This window comes from Mauremys reevesii, linkage group 17, assembly GCF_016161935.1.
Source record: "Mauremys reevesii isolate NIE-2019 linkage group 17, ASM1616193v1, whole genome shotgun sequence".
NCBI classification, from domain to species: Eukaryota; Metazoa; Chordata; order Testudines; family Geoemydidae; genus Mauremys; species Mauremys reevesii.
In genome coordinates this window covers 10,438,760-10,455,006 of record NC_052639.1, presented here as the reverse complement: position 1 = coordinate 10,455,006, position 16,247 = coordinate 10,438,760, and the positions used below count along the sequence as shown (strand labels likewise).

Sequence of the window (16,247 nt, the reverse complement as noted above, 5' to 3'; positions counted from 1 at the left end):
GGGGGACGAGCGGGCTCCGCCCTGCTTGTTCACGTAGAACAGTGCTGTTGTGTTGTCCGTGAATACTGTCACCCAGCGGCCTTGCAGATTGGTCCGAAAGGCGTGACATGCAAAGCGGATCGCTCGGAGCTCGCGGACATTGATGTGGAGAGCGAGCTGGGGCGACCAGAGGCCTTGAGTGTGAAGGCCTCCCAGGTGAGCCCCCCAACCGAGTGCCGAGGCGTCCGTGGTCAGTGTCGCGGACGGACGAGGAAGGTGGAACGGCACTCCGGCGCAGACGATCTCCGGGTCGAGCCACCAGCGGAGGGACTCGAGGGTCGGTCTGGTGACCGTGACCACCATGTCGATGTGGTCGCGAGCGCGGCGGTACACCGACGCCAGCCACGACTGGAACGGACGGAGGTGGAGTCGCGCGTACGCGGTGACATAAGTACACGATGCCATGTGACCCAGGAGGCGGAGGCATGACCGCACCGTCGTGGTCGGAAAGTTGACGAGCTCCCGGATGAGGGAGACCATTGTCAGGTGCCGAGACCGCGGCAGGCAGGCGCGGCCCACAGAGGAGTCGAGAACCGCGCCGATGAACTCCACCCGCTGTGCTGGAAGCAAGGTAGACTTCTCGGCATTGACAAGCAGCCCGAGGTGTTGAAAGAGGGACAGGATTTCCGCTACCTGGCGCTGTACCAGCCCTTGTGACTGCCCACGAATCAACCAGTCGTCCAGATAGGGGTAGACATGCATCTGACGCCTGCGGAGGGCCGCTGCTACCACTGCCATGCACTTTGTAAATACCCTCGGTGCCGTGGCAAGTCCGAAAGGTAACACGGCGAACTGGTAGTGGTCGTTGATGACAAACCGAAGGTAACGCCGGTGAGGGGGATAAATTGCGACATGGAAGTAAGCGTCCTTCATGTCGAGGGCGGCAAACCAATCTCCCGGATCCAGAGAGGGAATGATGGTCCCCAAGGTGACCATGCGAAACTTGGGCTTGAGCAGGTATTTGTTCAGCTCGCGAAGGTCCAGGATAGGACGTAGCCCGCCTTTCGCCTTGGGGATGAGAAAATAACGGGAATAGAATCCCCTGCCCCGCCTGTCTGGAGGCACTGCCTCTATGGCACCCACGCTCAGTAGAGTCTGGACCTCTTGTAAAAGGACTTGCTCGTGAGATGGGTCCCTGAAGAGGGACAGGGAGGGTGGGTGGGAAGGAGGGGGCGAAACAAACTGTAGACGGTATCCCGACTGGACTGTCTGAAGAACCCAGCTGTCCGATGTTATTCGGGACCACGCCGAAAGAAAATAGGAGAGGCGGTTGGAAAACAAACGGGGAGGATCCGAGGGGGAGAGTGATGGGCCGTCCTCGGGCGTCCCATCAAAAGGCCTGCTTGGACCTCTGAGGGCCCTTGGAAGAGGCCTGGGACTGGTTCCGACGGTTACCCGAAGGCCGTCGGTGATTCTGGCCAGGACGTCTGGGCGTATACGGTCGGTAACGCTGCTGCGGGAAGGACCGAGGGGGCTGCTGCCGGAAAGACCTGCGTTGCGGAGCCGGCGTGTGCATGCCAAGGGTTCGTATGGCAATACGCCCATCTTTTAAGGTCTGTATACGCGAATCGGTCTTTTCGGAGAACAGCCCTTTCGTGTCGAACGGCAGGTCCTGCAGCGTGTACTGCACCTCCTGTGGGAGCGTAGAGGATTGCAGCCATGAGATGCGACGCATCGTCACCCCTGTTGCTATTGTCCGCGCACCCGAGTCCGCCGCGTCGAGGGCAGCCGTAATGGACGAACGGGAGGACTTCTTCCCTTCCTCGAGCATTGCCGAGAACTCCTGGCGGGCAGTTGTCGGCAGGAGTTCGGTGTATTTTGCCAGGGATGCCATGATGTCAAAAACATACCTGGCCAGGAGGACCATTTGGTTGGCTATTCGCATCTGCAGGCCGCCAGCGGAATAGACCTTACGGCCTAGCAGGTCCATCCTCCGAGCGTCCTTAGATTTGGGCGCCGGGGCCGGTTGACCATTCCGTTCTCGGCCGTTCACAGACTGCACGACAAGTGAGTCCGGGGTTGGGTGCGAGTATAAGTACTCATAGCCCGTGGGGGGGGCTGAGTACTTCCGTTCTACCCCTCGAGCTGTGGGAGGGATGGACGCGGGCGTTTGCCAGAGCGTGGTAGCGTTCTTCTGTATGGTCTTAACAAAAGGCAATGCCACGTGCACGGGAGCATCCGAGCCGACCACATTAGTAATGGGGTCGTCATCCTCTTGGACCTCTGCCACCGGAAGGCCCATGGCCGTCGCCACCCGACGGAGTAGTTCCTGGTGGGCCTTGAGGTCAATGGGGGGCGGGTCTTTAGCAGAAGTCCCAGCCACCGCTTCGTCCGGGGACGATGACGAGGACATGGTCTGCCCGATGGCCTCCATGGGAGGGGCCGTTAGAGGCGCCTCGGCTGGGTCAGGCTGGACTGGGGGCTGGTGGTCCTGCGGCATCGAGGGCTCGCGGAGAGGTGACGCCGGAGGGCGACTGATCGTCACTTCGGGAACCCTGCGCTCCGCGGCAACGTCTCTTGGGGGAAGCGGAATGACTTGCGCTTCGTGGTGACCCCAGGGCACCCAGAAGCCCCACTGCTGAGCCCCTTGAGGGTGGTCGCGTGGGGTTGGTGGCAATGAGCCGGTGCCGTCCGCGCCAGAGGCGACAGATGCCGGGCGAGACGGCCAGGGCGGGGCGGAGCCCGATACCGAGGCTTGTGGGATACCACCAGACGGTATGGAGGCCCGATGTCTGTCCGTCCGGTACCGAGAGGGTGACCGCGACCATCGGTCCCCGCGGTGCCGGGAGCTCGACCGGCGCCGGGAGCTCGACCGGGAGCCGGACCTGCGTGCCGGAGCGGCTGCGGAGTTCCGTGCCGAACGGTGCCGGACGGGACCTCGGCTGTGCCGACGCGACGGTGATCGGGACCTTGACCGTGCAGGAGGCGACCGTACCGAGATGACGATCGTACCGGACTGCGACCGGGCGGCGATGGCAATCGGTACCGCGATGGAGAGCGGTGCCGAGATCTTGAGCGGCTGGACGGTGAACGGCGTCGGGTCCTGGAGCATGAGCGGGACCGAGAGCGCCGACCGTGCCGGTGGTCCGTGGATGGCGGTCGGACCATCATCGCCGGTTTCCCTGCCGACGGAACAGCCCGCACCGGCGGCGCCGGGGGCCGGAGGCTCGGTGCCTCTACAAGCTGTATCAGCTCACGCTGGAGGAGTACGCTCGCGTCGTCGGCAGCCTTGGCTCAACTCCGGACGGTGCCGGGGAGCGCGGCGGTGCCGGACTCGACGGCCCTTGCGGAGTCAACGGCACAGTGTCTGCCTTGCGCGCAGTCACCACTGGGGGCGCAGGCGGCACGAGCACTTTAGCTGAGTCCTCAGCACGGGACTTAGCTATGGCTTTAGCGAGCTTGCGCTTCCTTGCCGGCGAGAGCGAGCGGTGCCGGGTCTTCAGCGCCGGGGGCGGGGCCTGCGGGACTCGGTACCGGGCGGGCTGGTGCCGCTGGTGCGCCTGCACCGAGGAGGTTCTCGGCGCCGCGCCGCTGGTGCCGCAGGTTGGAGCGACGCCCATAAGGATCTGCTTAAGCCTGTAGTCCCGCTCTTTGCGTGTCCGCGCTTAAAAGCAGAACAGATCACGCACTTGTCGGGCGCGATGTCCTTCTCCGAGGCAACGGAGGCAAGCGCCGTGTGGATCGCCAACGGGCATAGGTCTTTGGCACACAGCGCAGGGCTTGAAGCCCGGTGCCCTGGGCATGAGCCCGCACCGGGGAAGGAAAAGGGGGGGAAACCCCCCTTAACCGTTTACTACCTAGAACAACTACACTAAGATAACTATAACAACTGTGATCACTAACTATACAACTAACTATATATATACAAAATCGAAGAGTAAAAGCTAGGGCAGTGGAGGCCGACGAGCACTCCACAGTTCCGACCAGCCGTCACGGGCGGTAAGAAGGAACTGAGGAGCGGACGGGCCGGCTGGGGTATATATTTAGCGCCATAGCGGCGCCACTCCAGGGGGCGCCCAGCCCGCCGGAGTTGCTAGGAAAAAGTTCCAGAGAAGCCGTGCACGCGCGGCGCGCACACCTAACTGGAATGCATTGGAGCAATCACTCGAAGAAGAATGTAATTTATTAGCTTACATTTTATTTAATTTAATTGAGTTATAAAGTTACAGTTGCATTACTGCTATTCAAAAGATACATATGGCATTATATGCAACAAAGTTTTGGTTAATATACTCACACCTTTCCTTGATAACCTGGTGGTAAGAGACACAGGACCAGCCTTGCAGTTCAGGTTTCTCAATTCTTGAGTGAAAGATGCAGTGCTTAGAAAAAGCTAATGTTACTTAGGGTTCACTTGACTATGTTAAACTTATAATCAAAACCTAATAAACAAATAAAAACTTAGGGAAACTGAGCTTAGCCGAGTTACTTTGAAACTTAAAGTTTAAGAACAAGTACAGGCACCTACTGATAGTAGATAGACAGAGAGTGGAGGAAGTAAGTTAGAATGATAGAGCGACGTGCTCTAGCGAGGTGGGTTACCTCTTTCATAGGGCACAAGCGCCGGAAATCCTTCCTCCTATGCCCAAATTTCATTCCCCATCCACAAAACGTTAGGGTACGCTTACTTCATAGGCTAGTATGTTTGTGCGTGTTGATGACATGTACATATGCACATAAGTTCCCTTGTGGTGTACCTGTTAATTCTGTGGGTACAACACTGAAAAACCCCTTATGCCATTCTCCATTGTCGACTGGTCTAGGTAAAGGTCTTAGACAGGCGTGGGTACTTCTCTATTTGAGTAACAAGATAAAGGTCAATTTTCCTTTCTGAGTAAAAGGTCACACTATAGAGATGCTCACTTTGCCTTAGCTTAACATACAGGATATGGCCTGTAGGTCCTCATAAGTCATGTGCTCCAGCCCCCTAATCATTTTTATTGCCCTCTGCTGGACTCTCTCCAGTTTGTGCACATCCCTTCTCATGTGGGTCCCAACCCCAAAAGTACTCACATTTCACCCCAATGGCCCCCAAATGTACATAGGGTGCTGCCATGGTCAAGTCGCCCTTGAGCCTGCTGGCAGAGAACAAGGTGAAAATTAGCCAGGACGTTGCTCAGTCAATTCCCTCTGCTCCCAGCAGGTGGTATCGAAACCTCCAAGATCACTCACTTCCTTTCTCTCATCAGCTTCAGGCCCCAGGGTTACAAATGCACAAACCAGTTGGGATTCTCCTGGGCTCAGGGTGGGGCTGCTCTGAGGGGATGGACTTGCACATTTGGGATATTAGTGCAAAGATACAATTTCAATTTCTCATAGAGAAAACTGAGGGCATTGGGAAAAGTTTTCAACTAGCAATAATCACGCCTCGGATTAACCTCATTGGCTATGATACTGCCACTTCTTATTTAGTGAAAGGAAAACTGCAGTGACAGCCTGGTTACTGAGATGCAAAACACTTTCCTCCTGGGAGAAACAAGAAGTTAGAATTAGAAATTTACATAGTTTGTTCCAATGTTGGCACAGGTTTAATTTTGCTTCTGTGTAGGTTTGTTTCAGGCTGTGACGGTTTTGGTTTATTGGGTTGTTTTGTTTTTTTTTAATTGGAATGGAGCTTTTAATTGACATTTTCTGGATTCGAATGGCTGACCTGCAACACCAGTTTTGACATAGTTCTGCATATTTTATACAGATTTGGCCAGTATTCAAGGATTCAATTCCTTTATAGGAGGTTTTAGTGGTCAGGCTTATTTATTTTATGTTAGTTTCTCATCCTGCTGTAGCACACCTTTTTGATAAAATGTTGAAATTATTAATTTATGGCATTTGTTAGTTTTTATTTTTAAAAACAAAGTTTTTCTTAATGTTTGGGTTTTAAATTAAGCATTGTTTTTTGTTTCAATTTTTCATTTAGGTTTTTGTTGTTGATGGGATCTTTAAGAACTTTGGATTTAAATAATATTTTTATCTCAAGGTTCCAAAGACTCAGACAAGGTTTTCATCTCGAGGCCAAAAGACCAAAAACATCAAGACACTTGATCATGTCCTTGGATAGACCAAGAGACTACTCACACTTGATCTGAGCTCATAGTATTAAAATTTGGACAGATTTATATTATTAAAGTAACCCCTGTTTACTATTTTATTTTAATAAAGGTTTTATTGTTCTATAAAGGATGGAGCCTGCCCCAATTTTTTTGTCTAGCCCATCTCAGTCCCCCACCAAACGAGAAGAGTCTGATGCCACCTGCTGGTCACTGGGTGTCACTGCTGCTCCATGGGAAACACAATCTGTGCTTTACTGTGACCGGTCCCTGGGTGTCACTGCTCCTAGAAGGCAGACACACGCTGTGCATTACGCCACCTGGCCACTGGGTGTCACTGCTATATCAAGGGAAACACCTTCTGTGCATTACCCTGAATGACCACGAGGTGTCACTGCTGCGCCAACGGAGACACCTTCTGTGCATTACTCTGACTGCCCACTGGGTGTCACTGCTGCACCAAGGGAGACATAAGAACGGCCAGACTGGGTCAGACGCAAAGTCCATCTCGCCCAGTATCCTCCTGTCTCCTGACAGGGGCCCCAGAGGCAGGGGCGCTCAGGCACCAGCAAAACAAGCTGGTGCCTAGGCAGCCAAATCTACTGGGCGGCAGGCTGGGCCGGCGGATCTGCCGCAGTCATGCCTGCGGGAGGTCCACTGGAGCCCCGGGACGACTGGACCTGCCGCAGGCATGACTGCGGAGGGGCGCCGTCCCGCTGCTCGGCTGGACCTCCCGCAGGCATGACTGCGCAGCTCAAGCGGAGCCGCGAACCGCCCGCAGCCGCGGGGTCCAGCTGAGCCACGCGACCAGCGCCTCCGCAGTCATGCCCGCGGCAGGTCCGCTGGCCCGGGCGCCTCACAAGATGACTGCTTGGGGCGGCCAAAACGGTAGAGCCGCCCCTGCCCAGAGGGAATGAACAGAGCAGGGAATCATCCAGTGATCCACCCCCTGCTGCCCATTCCCAGCTTCTGGCAAACAGAGGCTACAGGCACCATCCCTGCCCACCCTGGCTAATAGCCACTGATGGACCTGTCCTCTGTTCATTTCTCTAGTTCTTTTTTTTTTTTTGAACCCTGTTATAGTCTTGGCCTTCACAACATCCTGTGGCAAGGAGTTCCACAGGTTAACTATGCAACTGCCCTGAGTTTACCCTCCTCACATACCCCGGGTTGTATCTGGAAAAGAGGATGAGGCTGAGGAGAGCCATGATGTGTCTGTCACTGGCTGGTGCCTCAGTTTCCTCTAGGCAGCAGTGCTGCAGGCTCCTTTGGTCAGTTTCCATGCAGCTGTGTCGGGGGAAGGGGGAGTAGAGGCTCATGCTCCCCAGCCCCACGCCCCTCCCCCAGCAGCTGGGGAATCCAGGCCAAATGTAACCCTGGTAGCTGGGCCGGGATTAGCCTGGGCCAGGGTAGGGCTGGGGAGGAATTGTGGGGGAGACAGATGCACCCGCTGTGAGCGGAGATCCTCCCATTCCCTGCCAACCCCCCTCTCTCCTTGCAGCACGGCGCCCCCTAGCACTTCTTTCTCTGTCGTGGGGGTGTCTGCTGCCTGCTTCTCCCTTAGCATCATCTCTCCCCTGAGGCACTGGTGTTGCCGTCCTGTGCAAACAGGCAGGCCCTAGTGTGCCCTATGGTGCTGCCCTGCAATTGCGGGGCAGCTGTTGGGTGGAATATGGGGTGGACAAGGCTGGGGACCAGGACTCCTGGGTTCTCCCCAAATCTGGGAGGAGGGGGTTAGTGGGTAGAGTGGGGAGGGGCAGGGCTGGGATCCAGGGCTCCTGCTTTTTCTGGTTTTCTCCACCTCCTGCAGCTGCCTTGGTCCTTTCAGTGCATTTCCTGTTCCAGATTCATTTGCTGACTTGTGCAACTCACCCCAGAGGTGGCTGCATCTCAGTGTTGGGTGAGGCACCCTTGGCTGCATCACCTCCTAACCGCTGCCTCTCTCCCTGCAGGTGACCCTGCAGCACTCGGCAAACATCCGCAAGATCGTGGGGCGCTTTGAGCATTGGGCAGGCAGGGGCTAGGCGCCCCCCCTGAGAATGGGACCCAGCCCCCCCTTACTTTTTACAGGGATTAAAGAGGGGGGCAAATCAGAGGAGGGGGGTGGCCAGGGTCCGAGCAGGGGGTGGAAATTGACTGGTCAGGGGGTCAAGCAGCTGGATGCAGAGTTAGGAGAGGGGCTGAAGGGCAAAGTCAGGGAGGGGGGAAGGAGCCGGGTTAAGCCCAGGGGGAGGCGCTGCCAGAGGGTTAAACCCCGGCACAGGCAGGGCAGACGGGTAACAGTTACCCCGGGGGCTGAGACTCCAGTGTTTGCAAAAACAGGGTGCGGGGAGCAGAGGGGCTTTTCTATTTCCCCTCCCACAGGCAGCACCTCTCAGCATGGGCTTCCCAGGGCTGGGCTCTTAAAGGCACAGGCATCCCACTGCCTAGACACTGCAGCTCCTCTCTGATGTAACCTACTGAGGTGCTGCAGTAGGAGACTCAATTCAGTGAAACCGGCATTTCCTATATGCCCCCCAGCCAGGGGGCTGTGCACCCCTCCCCCGAATTTCCCCAACACCCCCCAGTGGTCAGGTAGTTACATGCAGCGCTGCCAATGTTGTCACTGGCTGCAAATCTGAATGGAAATTGAAACGTTAACACACAGTTTAAAAGCAGATCCAACGTATGAAAAATACTTGTACCTGAGAAAGTAAAATAGGTTTGAGAAGTCTGGACAAAGCCGGGTTCCTCACCCAGCTGTTGTGTTTGCTGACAATTTTGGTGCATTGGCTTCGGCAATGTTGGCCAACCTCAGAATTTCAAATGAAGATTTGGAGGCAAGGTGTGGATGAGCTCTACCCTGAGAGCTAGTGATGAGCCAGGGTTGGGGGAGGCTTTGGGACCAGACTGTATTTACATGAACTCACCTACTCTGCCGAGGTGTCCAGCAGACAGAGCTGGGCTGCCTCTGCTCTAGGTGCCCAGAGTAGGAGGGAAGGTGTGTGGGGCTCCAGCCTGGGAATCTTCTTCCCTCCTGCCAAGCCCTGACTATCAATCCCAGCCCTGACCCTCCTTTCTTCAAGCGCCATGTGGGCCCCAGGAAAAGTGTGGCAGGAAGCCCCAGGGCCAAACTTGTGGGCACCAGGTGAAGCAGCAAGAAGCCCAACCATCAGCATGGCAAGTTCTAGAACCCCAACCCATTGTGGCCACCCCAGCCAGAGACCTGGCTCTAGGAGGTGTGAGTCACCCAGCAGGAAGGAGAGATTGGCTCTTGCACAGCTGGAGACAGGGAAGTTGAGCACTGGGAGCTCCAGGGCTTTACCACAAGGTCCCATTGAGATTTGAACTCAGATTGCAGGATTCAGAGTCCTGAGTGCTGCCTGTTACACCATGGGACCAGCTCATGCAGCCGCCTCTGCACACCAGCCTTCTCTAAGGAAAAGGATAAATGGACACAAATCAGATATTAGGAATAGCAATATACAAAAACCTGTAGGAGAACACTTCAACCTCCCAGGCCACACAATAGCAGATCTTAAGGTGGCCATCCTGCAGCAAAAAAACTTCAGGACCAGACTTCAAAGAGAAACTGCTGAGCTCCAGTTCATCTGCAAATTTGACACCATCAGCTCAGGATTAAACAAAGACTGTGAATGGCTTGCCAACTACAGAACCAGTTTCTCCTCCCTTGGTTTTCACACCTCAACTGCTAGAACAGGGCCTCATCCTCCCTGATTGAACTAACCTCGTTATCTCTAGCTTGCTTCTTGCTGGCATATATAAACCTGCCCCTGGAAATTTCTACCACTTGCATCCGAAGAAGTGGGTATTCACCCACGAAAGCTCATGCTGCAAAACATCTGTTAGTCTATAAGGTGCCACAGGATTCTTTGTTGCTTTTACAGATCCAGACTAACACGGCTACCCCTCTGATACTCTGCACATCAGTGACCCACATGGGGCTGGCTTGTGTAAGGGGGCTCTTGGCCCTTTCCTACAACTTAGTGTGTGTGTGTGTGTGCGGGGGGTGGCTAGTTCCCAGTCCCAATAGAAGGGGGAAGGGCCAATGGGAAATCAGGACCCTGAGACTGACAGTCCCCTGGGCAATGGGGAGAGGCCAAAGCTCCAAGTTAGCTGCACTGACAGGCCAGGCAGTGTAATGAGGGAGTCACCAGGCCAGGGGGTCCCATCCTCCCTGGGAGCTGGACCTGCCTGGGCCAGAGTGGGGCGGAGCTAAGGAGAGAGCAGGAGCCCGAGAAGAGCCGGGGAGCAGAGCTGCGCAGGTGTAGTGCCAGAAACTGCTCCTTGTAGGACTTTGCTACCTGCAGCAGTTACTGAGACCTGAGGTTGTTCTTATTTGCTGACTTGTCCTAATTGGCTAAAACTTGACAGTGGTTTCTCTAGCAAAGGCCAGTCCCTGCCCCCTTGGTCCAGACATCCTCATTCACATCAGGCTTCAAGTTGAGAATCATTTCCCCTTCCCGCTCTGTGGGAGGGGAGACTTTTAAACGCGCTCTCTGTGCGACTGCACATGGCTAAGCAAAGGGAACAAACTCCCAATCCCCCCTGTGCTTTGGGGGCCAGGTTTGCTGTGGGAATTCTGTAGTTCAGATGACTTCATGCCTGGGCATTGGGATTCTTTACCAGTTTCTCTGGCATTGGGGCAGTTTTGTGCTCACAGCTGTGATGGCCGAGTGGTTAAGGCGTTGGAGTTGAACTCCAATAGGGTTCTCCTGCGCAGGTTCAAATCCTGCTCACAGCGAGGCCTGTGTTTTAGCCAGTCTCTCACCCGGGCAATACATCAGAACAACCCCCTGAGACACTCTCACCCTCTCCCACCCCAAGTAAATCCTGTTCTGCTCCTTTCATAGAGATGCCTGGGACACCCCTCACACTGTGTCCCTGAGGGGTCAGGCAAACTCTCAGCGCCTGAAGCCTCTGCCACTCACCTAGTGCCCCATAGATTAGCCATGTTGATGTGCTCTCCTTCACGTAAATCCAGTCAGTGCGACTCCTGGCCTGTCCCTGCAGAAAGGTGTATCCTCTACAGCTGGTGTGAGCTCGGGTCAGAGGAATAGGAGGCTACCGCCCACCCTCCACTGGTTCTGCTACAGAGAAACACGTCCTCTAAGCTGACCTCGCTACAGACCTGCCCCAGGTAGTGCTCATTGTAAAACGTTTCCTCTGAAGGTCGAGAAAACGGGACCAGCGGTTCTCAGGCCGGCTGACACAATTAAACTCAGCCCCAACACCAAACACTGTGTGGTCCAGAGGAAGGGAGCCAGTTCCTACCATGGATCTTTCCTTTCACACCTTAACATCAAGTGCCTCCTCTTGGGTCTCTGAATCCCTGCCACATTCCACATGCCAGATGCCCTTCCCAGTACTGTCGTCACTCAGCTTTGCAGAGGAGCTTTCCTCCCAAGTCCCTGCCCTCTGGCGCCATCTCCAAGGGCCGTCCTGCCTCACTCTGTTCCCGCCATTTTGGGCGACGAATAAGTCATGTGGGAAAGACAGCTCCCATCTCTCATCCTTATAGGTCAGGGGGGCCAACTAGGGGGAGAAGCCCATTGACATAAACAGATAGTTACGGGTTAATGTCTCTTTTACCTGTAAAGGGTTAAGAAGCTCAGGAAACCTGGCTGACACCTGACCAGAGGACCAATAGGGGGTCAAGATACTTTCAAATCTTCGTGGAGGGAAGGCTTTGTTTTGTGTTCTTTGTTTTGGGGGTTGTTCGTTCTCAGGACTGAGAGGGACCAGACGTCCATCCAGGCTCTCCAAATCTTTCTGAATCAGTCTCTCATGTTTCAAAATTGTAAGTAATAGCCAGGCAAGGCGTGTTAGTCTTATGTTTGTTTTCTCAGTTTGTGAATGTTTCTTTTGCTGGAAGGATTTTTACCTCTGTTTGCTGTAACTTTGAATCTAATGCTGGGGGGGAGGGGGGTCCCTCTGGTCTCTATGAATCTGAGTACCCTGTAAAGTATTTTCCATCCTGATTTTACAGAGCTAATTTTTACCTTTTCTTTCTTTAATTAAAAGCTTTCTTTTAAGAACCTGATTGATTTTCCTTGTTTTAAGACCCAAGGGGATTGGGTCTGAACTAACCAGGGATTGGTGTGGGAAAAAAGGAGGGGGGATGGTTAATTCCTCTTTGTTTTAAGATCCAAGGAGTTTGGATCTGTGTGAAGCCTCTCAAGGCAACCCAGGGAGGGGAAAGTCTCGGGGGAAAGTTAAATTCTCCTTGTTTTAAGATCCAAGGAGTTTGGATCTATGTTCCCCAGGGAAGGTTTTGGGGAAACAGAAAGTGTGCCAGACACTGATCTCTGGCTGGTGGCAGTGTTACCAGATCTAAGCTAGGAATTAAACTTAGAAGGGTCCATGCAGGTCCCCACATCTGTACCCTAAAGTTCAGAGTGGGGGAGGAAACCTTGACACCCATGATCTCTGTTATCCTGCTGGGGAGCTCAAAATCAGGTACTTGCCTCAGATAAAGGTGATGCTGCCCTCCCAGAGGACAAGCCACCCCTGCACAAAGAGGGATGAAAGGGCCTGCCAAAGCCCAGGATTGAACCAGGGACCTTTAGATCTTCAATCTAACGCTCTCCCAACTGAGCTACTTTGGCAGCTATAAAGTAGCATTTTGGCCTGTTGCTGCTCTGCCTGGGATGTTTTTGCAGCAGTTGCACACAAAAAGGACGTCATTGGGAGCGGCCCATGAAGACAAGACTCGCTTTTGCCTGCCTTGCTCAGCTTGACTTGCTGCCTCACCCCGTTCCTGCCCTAGTGCCCGGGTTGACCTGGTGGTGGAAGGGGACTGGGGGCCAGTGGCGCGGGGAGGAAGTTGAGCTGGACCCTGAGCTAGACTAGACCCTGGCGGTGAGAGTCTGGCCACCACTTGCCGCCCCACCCTGTTGTCCTGGCTTCCCCCACTGGGCGTCATTTCGGGAGGGAAGTGGGGCTTCTGCCTCCCCTCCCCGATTTTCACACCGCAGAGGAGTGTGAACAGGAAAACGAACGGCTGCTCCACACCCCCACCGGAGGAACCCGACGCCCTTAGCTGCTCCCCTCGCTCCCCCCCAGCTATGCTACTGAGTGGAAGCGTCCTGTGCCCAGCACACAGAGGTCGATTAATCAAAACCCTCTTCTGCCAGCACCAGGCCTCCTGCTTCTTACACTGGGCCTGCAAGCGAGGGGGCGGCTGGCACAGTGCCAAGAGTCTAACCTGTGAGGCAGGAGGCGGCTGACACCCGCAGCCTGCTGGGAGCTCCCAGAAGTTATTAAGGGACAGAGACTCCTCAATGCCCTTAGTAACAAGGGTTTGGGGGTCACAGAGGCCAGTAAGGGGGTCACTATGTCGGCCCTATAGCCCTGGGTGTCAGGTCACTGTGCAGCTTTGATCTAGAGCTCGGATCCCAACAACCGACCAGCAGCCCACAGCCTCCCCCTGGGTCTGCCCCACCTGGTTCCTCCTTACAGGCCGACCTTACCCCCCTTCCAGCCCCGGATTCACCCCCTAATCATCCTACTGCCACTCAGAGCCACAGCCGTGGAGGTGCTGAAGGAGGGAGGGGTGACTCTAGGGTGGGGTTCTTCTCTAACGATGGCTGGCAGAAAGGTGGTGCTGAGCTCTGTCAGCGACCTGCCCAGGTGCCTCGCTGCCAGGGGATGCAGACGTTTCTGTAAGGCCATTAAATGGGTATTTGGCTTCTGAATGAATGTGAGGAATGTGCAATCCTGAGAGGGAATTTCCACCTCTCTCTTCAGGGCCCCAGTGGCCTAATGGATAAGGCATTGGCTTCCTAAGCCAGAGATTGTGGGTTCAAGTCCCATCTGGGGTAGAAAAACTCCTTCCTTCCTGTATATTGCAACAAAGCCCTGGTGTTATTTTCCCCAAGGAAGCTGGGAGACATTTGAACCCAAAGTACTGGATCTTGGGAGCAATCCCCCAGAAACAGCATCTTCCACTTGACAAATCCTTTCTAGACCCACGAGTAGCAAACACTTAATACTAGTGTTTGTCTGAGAATAGAAGGAAGGGGAGTGTTTACTCCGACACCTCAGTGAGTGAAACAGACAGAAAGAACAAGGCTGTCCTGAAAGAGAATGGATCTGTCTGGAGACAAAGCACAACCTGAGAATGAGCAACAGTGTGAAAAGAAGAACTTCAAATGTGTGTTAAGTGTTAGATAGGTTGGTCTGACAAATTTCAAGAAAATACCAATGCTCGTAGACTGATGCGGACACTGGCTGCTACTGATCTTTTACTGAGAATTCATTGAGAAATATTTTCCTTAACTATGTTATGGAATATAAGATGGGCTATGAAGGCACCATTCCTCCTGCTTTCGCCCTTCGAGACAACACGGCTACATGGCATGCAGCCTGTGCTCACCTTCCAGTCAACTGCTAGAGAAGACAACACAGACAGGGATGGAAGCAGGGCAGCCTGGAGCTCCACGGAGATGGTGGGACCAGGTCTCATCAATGGGGAGGTGGCCACCCCAGCATGCACAAGGCTGAGCCAGTAAGTGCGGCGTGTGCTCCACGGTGCCCCTACTCCCTGCATGTGGTGGTGGAGGGCAGTTACTGAGTTCGGTTGGTTTGGGAAATTTAGGGCTTGGCTACACTTGCAGAGGTAGAGCGCTGGGAGTTAAACCACAGCAGGGAAACCGCTGCCGTGTGTTCACACTGACAGCTGCAAGCGCACTGGAGTGGCCACATTAGCAGCTCTGCCAATACCACAGAGAGCAGTGCACTGTGGTAGCTATCCCAGTGTGCAAGTGGCTGCAATGTGCTTTTCAACTGGGGGCCGGGTGGAGTGTGACAGGAAGTGTGTTGTGTGTACGTGGGGAGCAACGGTGTGTTTGGGGGCTGAGAGTGTGTCAGCATGCTGTCTTGTGTGTTCTGACAGCAGCAGACCCCACACACACACACACTCACAACAGCAGCATTCCACACTAATGGTTGCTTTTTCCCAGAGCAGATAAGCAGCCGGCTGTCAGAAACGGAGCTTTGAAAGGGGATATCCGCATGCCTGCAGCCGATTTCAAAACAGTGACCAGAGTGGGCACTTGACTTCAGGGGATTATGGGACATTTCCTGATGCCAAACACAGTGCAGTGATGCAACACGTCGTCCACACTGATACCAGGGCTTTTCAGCAGGGCTCAGTGAGCTTTATGCTTCTCATGAAGGTGGATTACGAGGAGCGCTCCACCTACAGAGCCCAGGTGCTCCATGTGCCTTGCAAGTGTGGACACCTCAGGAGTTAGGGCACCCGGGGCTGCTTTAATGCGCTCTAACTTGCAAGTGTAGCCAAGCCCCTAGACTATGTCACTTGTGTGACTTACTTGTGCTATTGTAATAAATACAATAGACGTGCAATGGTCAGAAATTGCACCAGCATAGAAGTATATTAAAGGGAAACCCTAAGGAAATTAAGAGTTTAAATTATCCTCCACATGTCCCGCATCCCACTAAAATGAATCCAGCCCACAGGGCACGTGGGCAGAAGTATCGGTGTCAGGATGCTACATTGTAAGCACAGTAAATGAAGCTGCAAAATAAATGATGTTTAAATGACCTCACTCTATTTTTTACAATTCGGTGTTAAGAGGTAATAGATACAGATGGACACCAGGCAGGGTTGTTTGGAGGACGAAGCCTTTATGCTTCCATCCCCCACCACTGTCAAGTTTTAGCCAATTAGGACAAGTCAGCAAATAAGAACAACCTCAGGTCTCAGTAACTGCTACAGGTAGCAAAGTCCTACAGGGAGCAGTTTCTGGCACTACACCTGCACAGCTCTGCTCCCCGGCTCTTCTCGGGCTCCTGCTCTCTCCTTAGCTCTGCCCCACTCTGGCCCAGGCAGTTCCAGCTCCCAGGGAGGATGGGACCCCCTGGCCTGGTGACTCCCTCATTACACTGCCTGGCCTGTCAGTCCAGCTAACTTGGAGCTTTGGCCTCTCCCCATTGGCCCTGGGGACTGTCAGTCTCAGGGTCCTGATTTCCCATTGACCCTTCCCCCTTCTATTGGTGCTGGGAACTAGCCAACCAAAACCCCCACGAAGTTTTAGTAAGGGGCCAACAGTCCCTTACTCGAGCCGGCCCCGTGAGGGTCACTGATGCACAGTGACAGCAGCATGAGCTGGTCCCATGGTGTAATGTTCCATGGGCATC

The 16,247-nt window shown here is 54.2% G+C and overlaps 1 protein-coding gene and 4 non-coding genes across 5 annotated transcripts in view; 2 read left to right on the top strand and 3 right to left on the bottom strand.

Moving 5' to 3' along the window:
* Positions 1-16,247, bottom strand: part of LOC120385078 (zinc finger protein 850-like) — a gene marked incomplete at its 5' end in the record, with an annotated part of 387,202 nt that overhangs the window by 170,319 nt on the left and 200,636 nt on the right. The gene's annotated exons all lie outside the window — the stretch shown is intronic.
* Positions 5,312-5,451, bottom strand: LOC120385259. The gene has a single exon (XR_005589377.1). It is a non-coding gene; the product is annotated as a U4 spliceosomal RNA (small nuclear RNA).
* TRNAS-UGA lies at positions 10,746-10,827 on the top strand. Its single transcript has one exon. It is a non-coding gene; the product is annotated as a tRNA-Ser (tRNA).
* Positions 12,619-12,691, bottom strand: TRNAF-GAA. The gene has a single exon. It is a non-coding gene; the product is annotated as a tRNA-Phe (tRNA).
* TRNAR-CCU lies at positions 13,834-13,906 on the top strand. Its single transcript has one exon. It is a non-coding gene; the product is annotated as a tRNA-Arg (tRNA).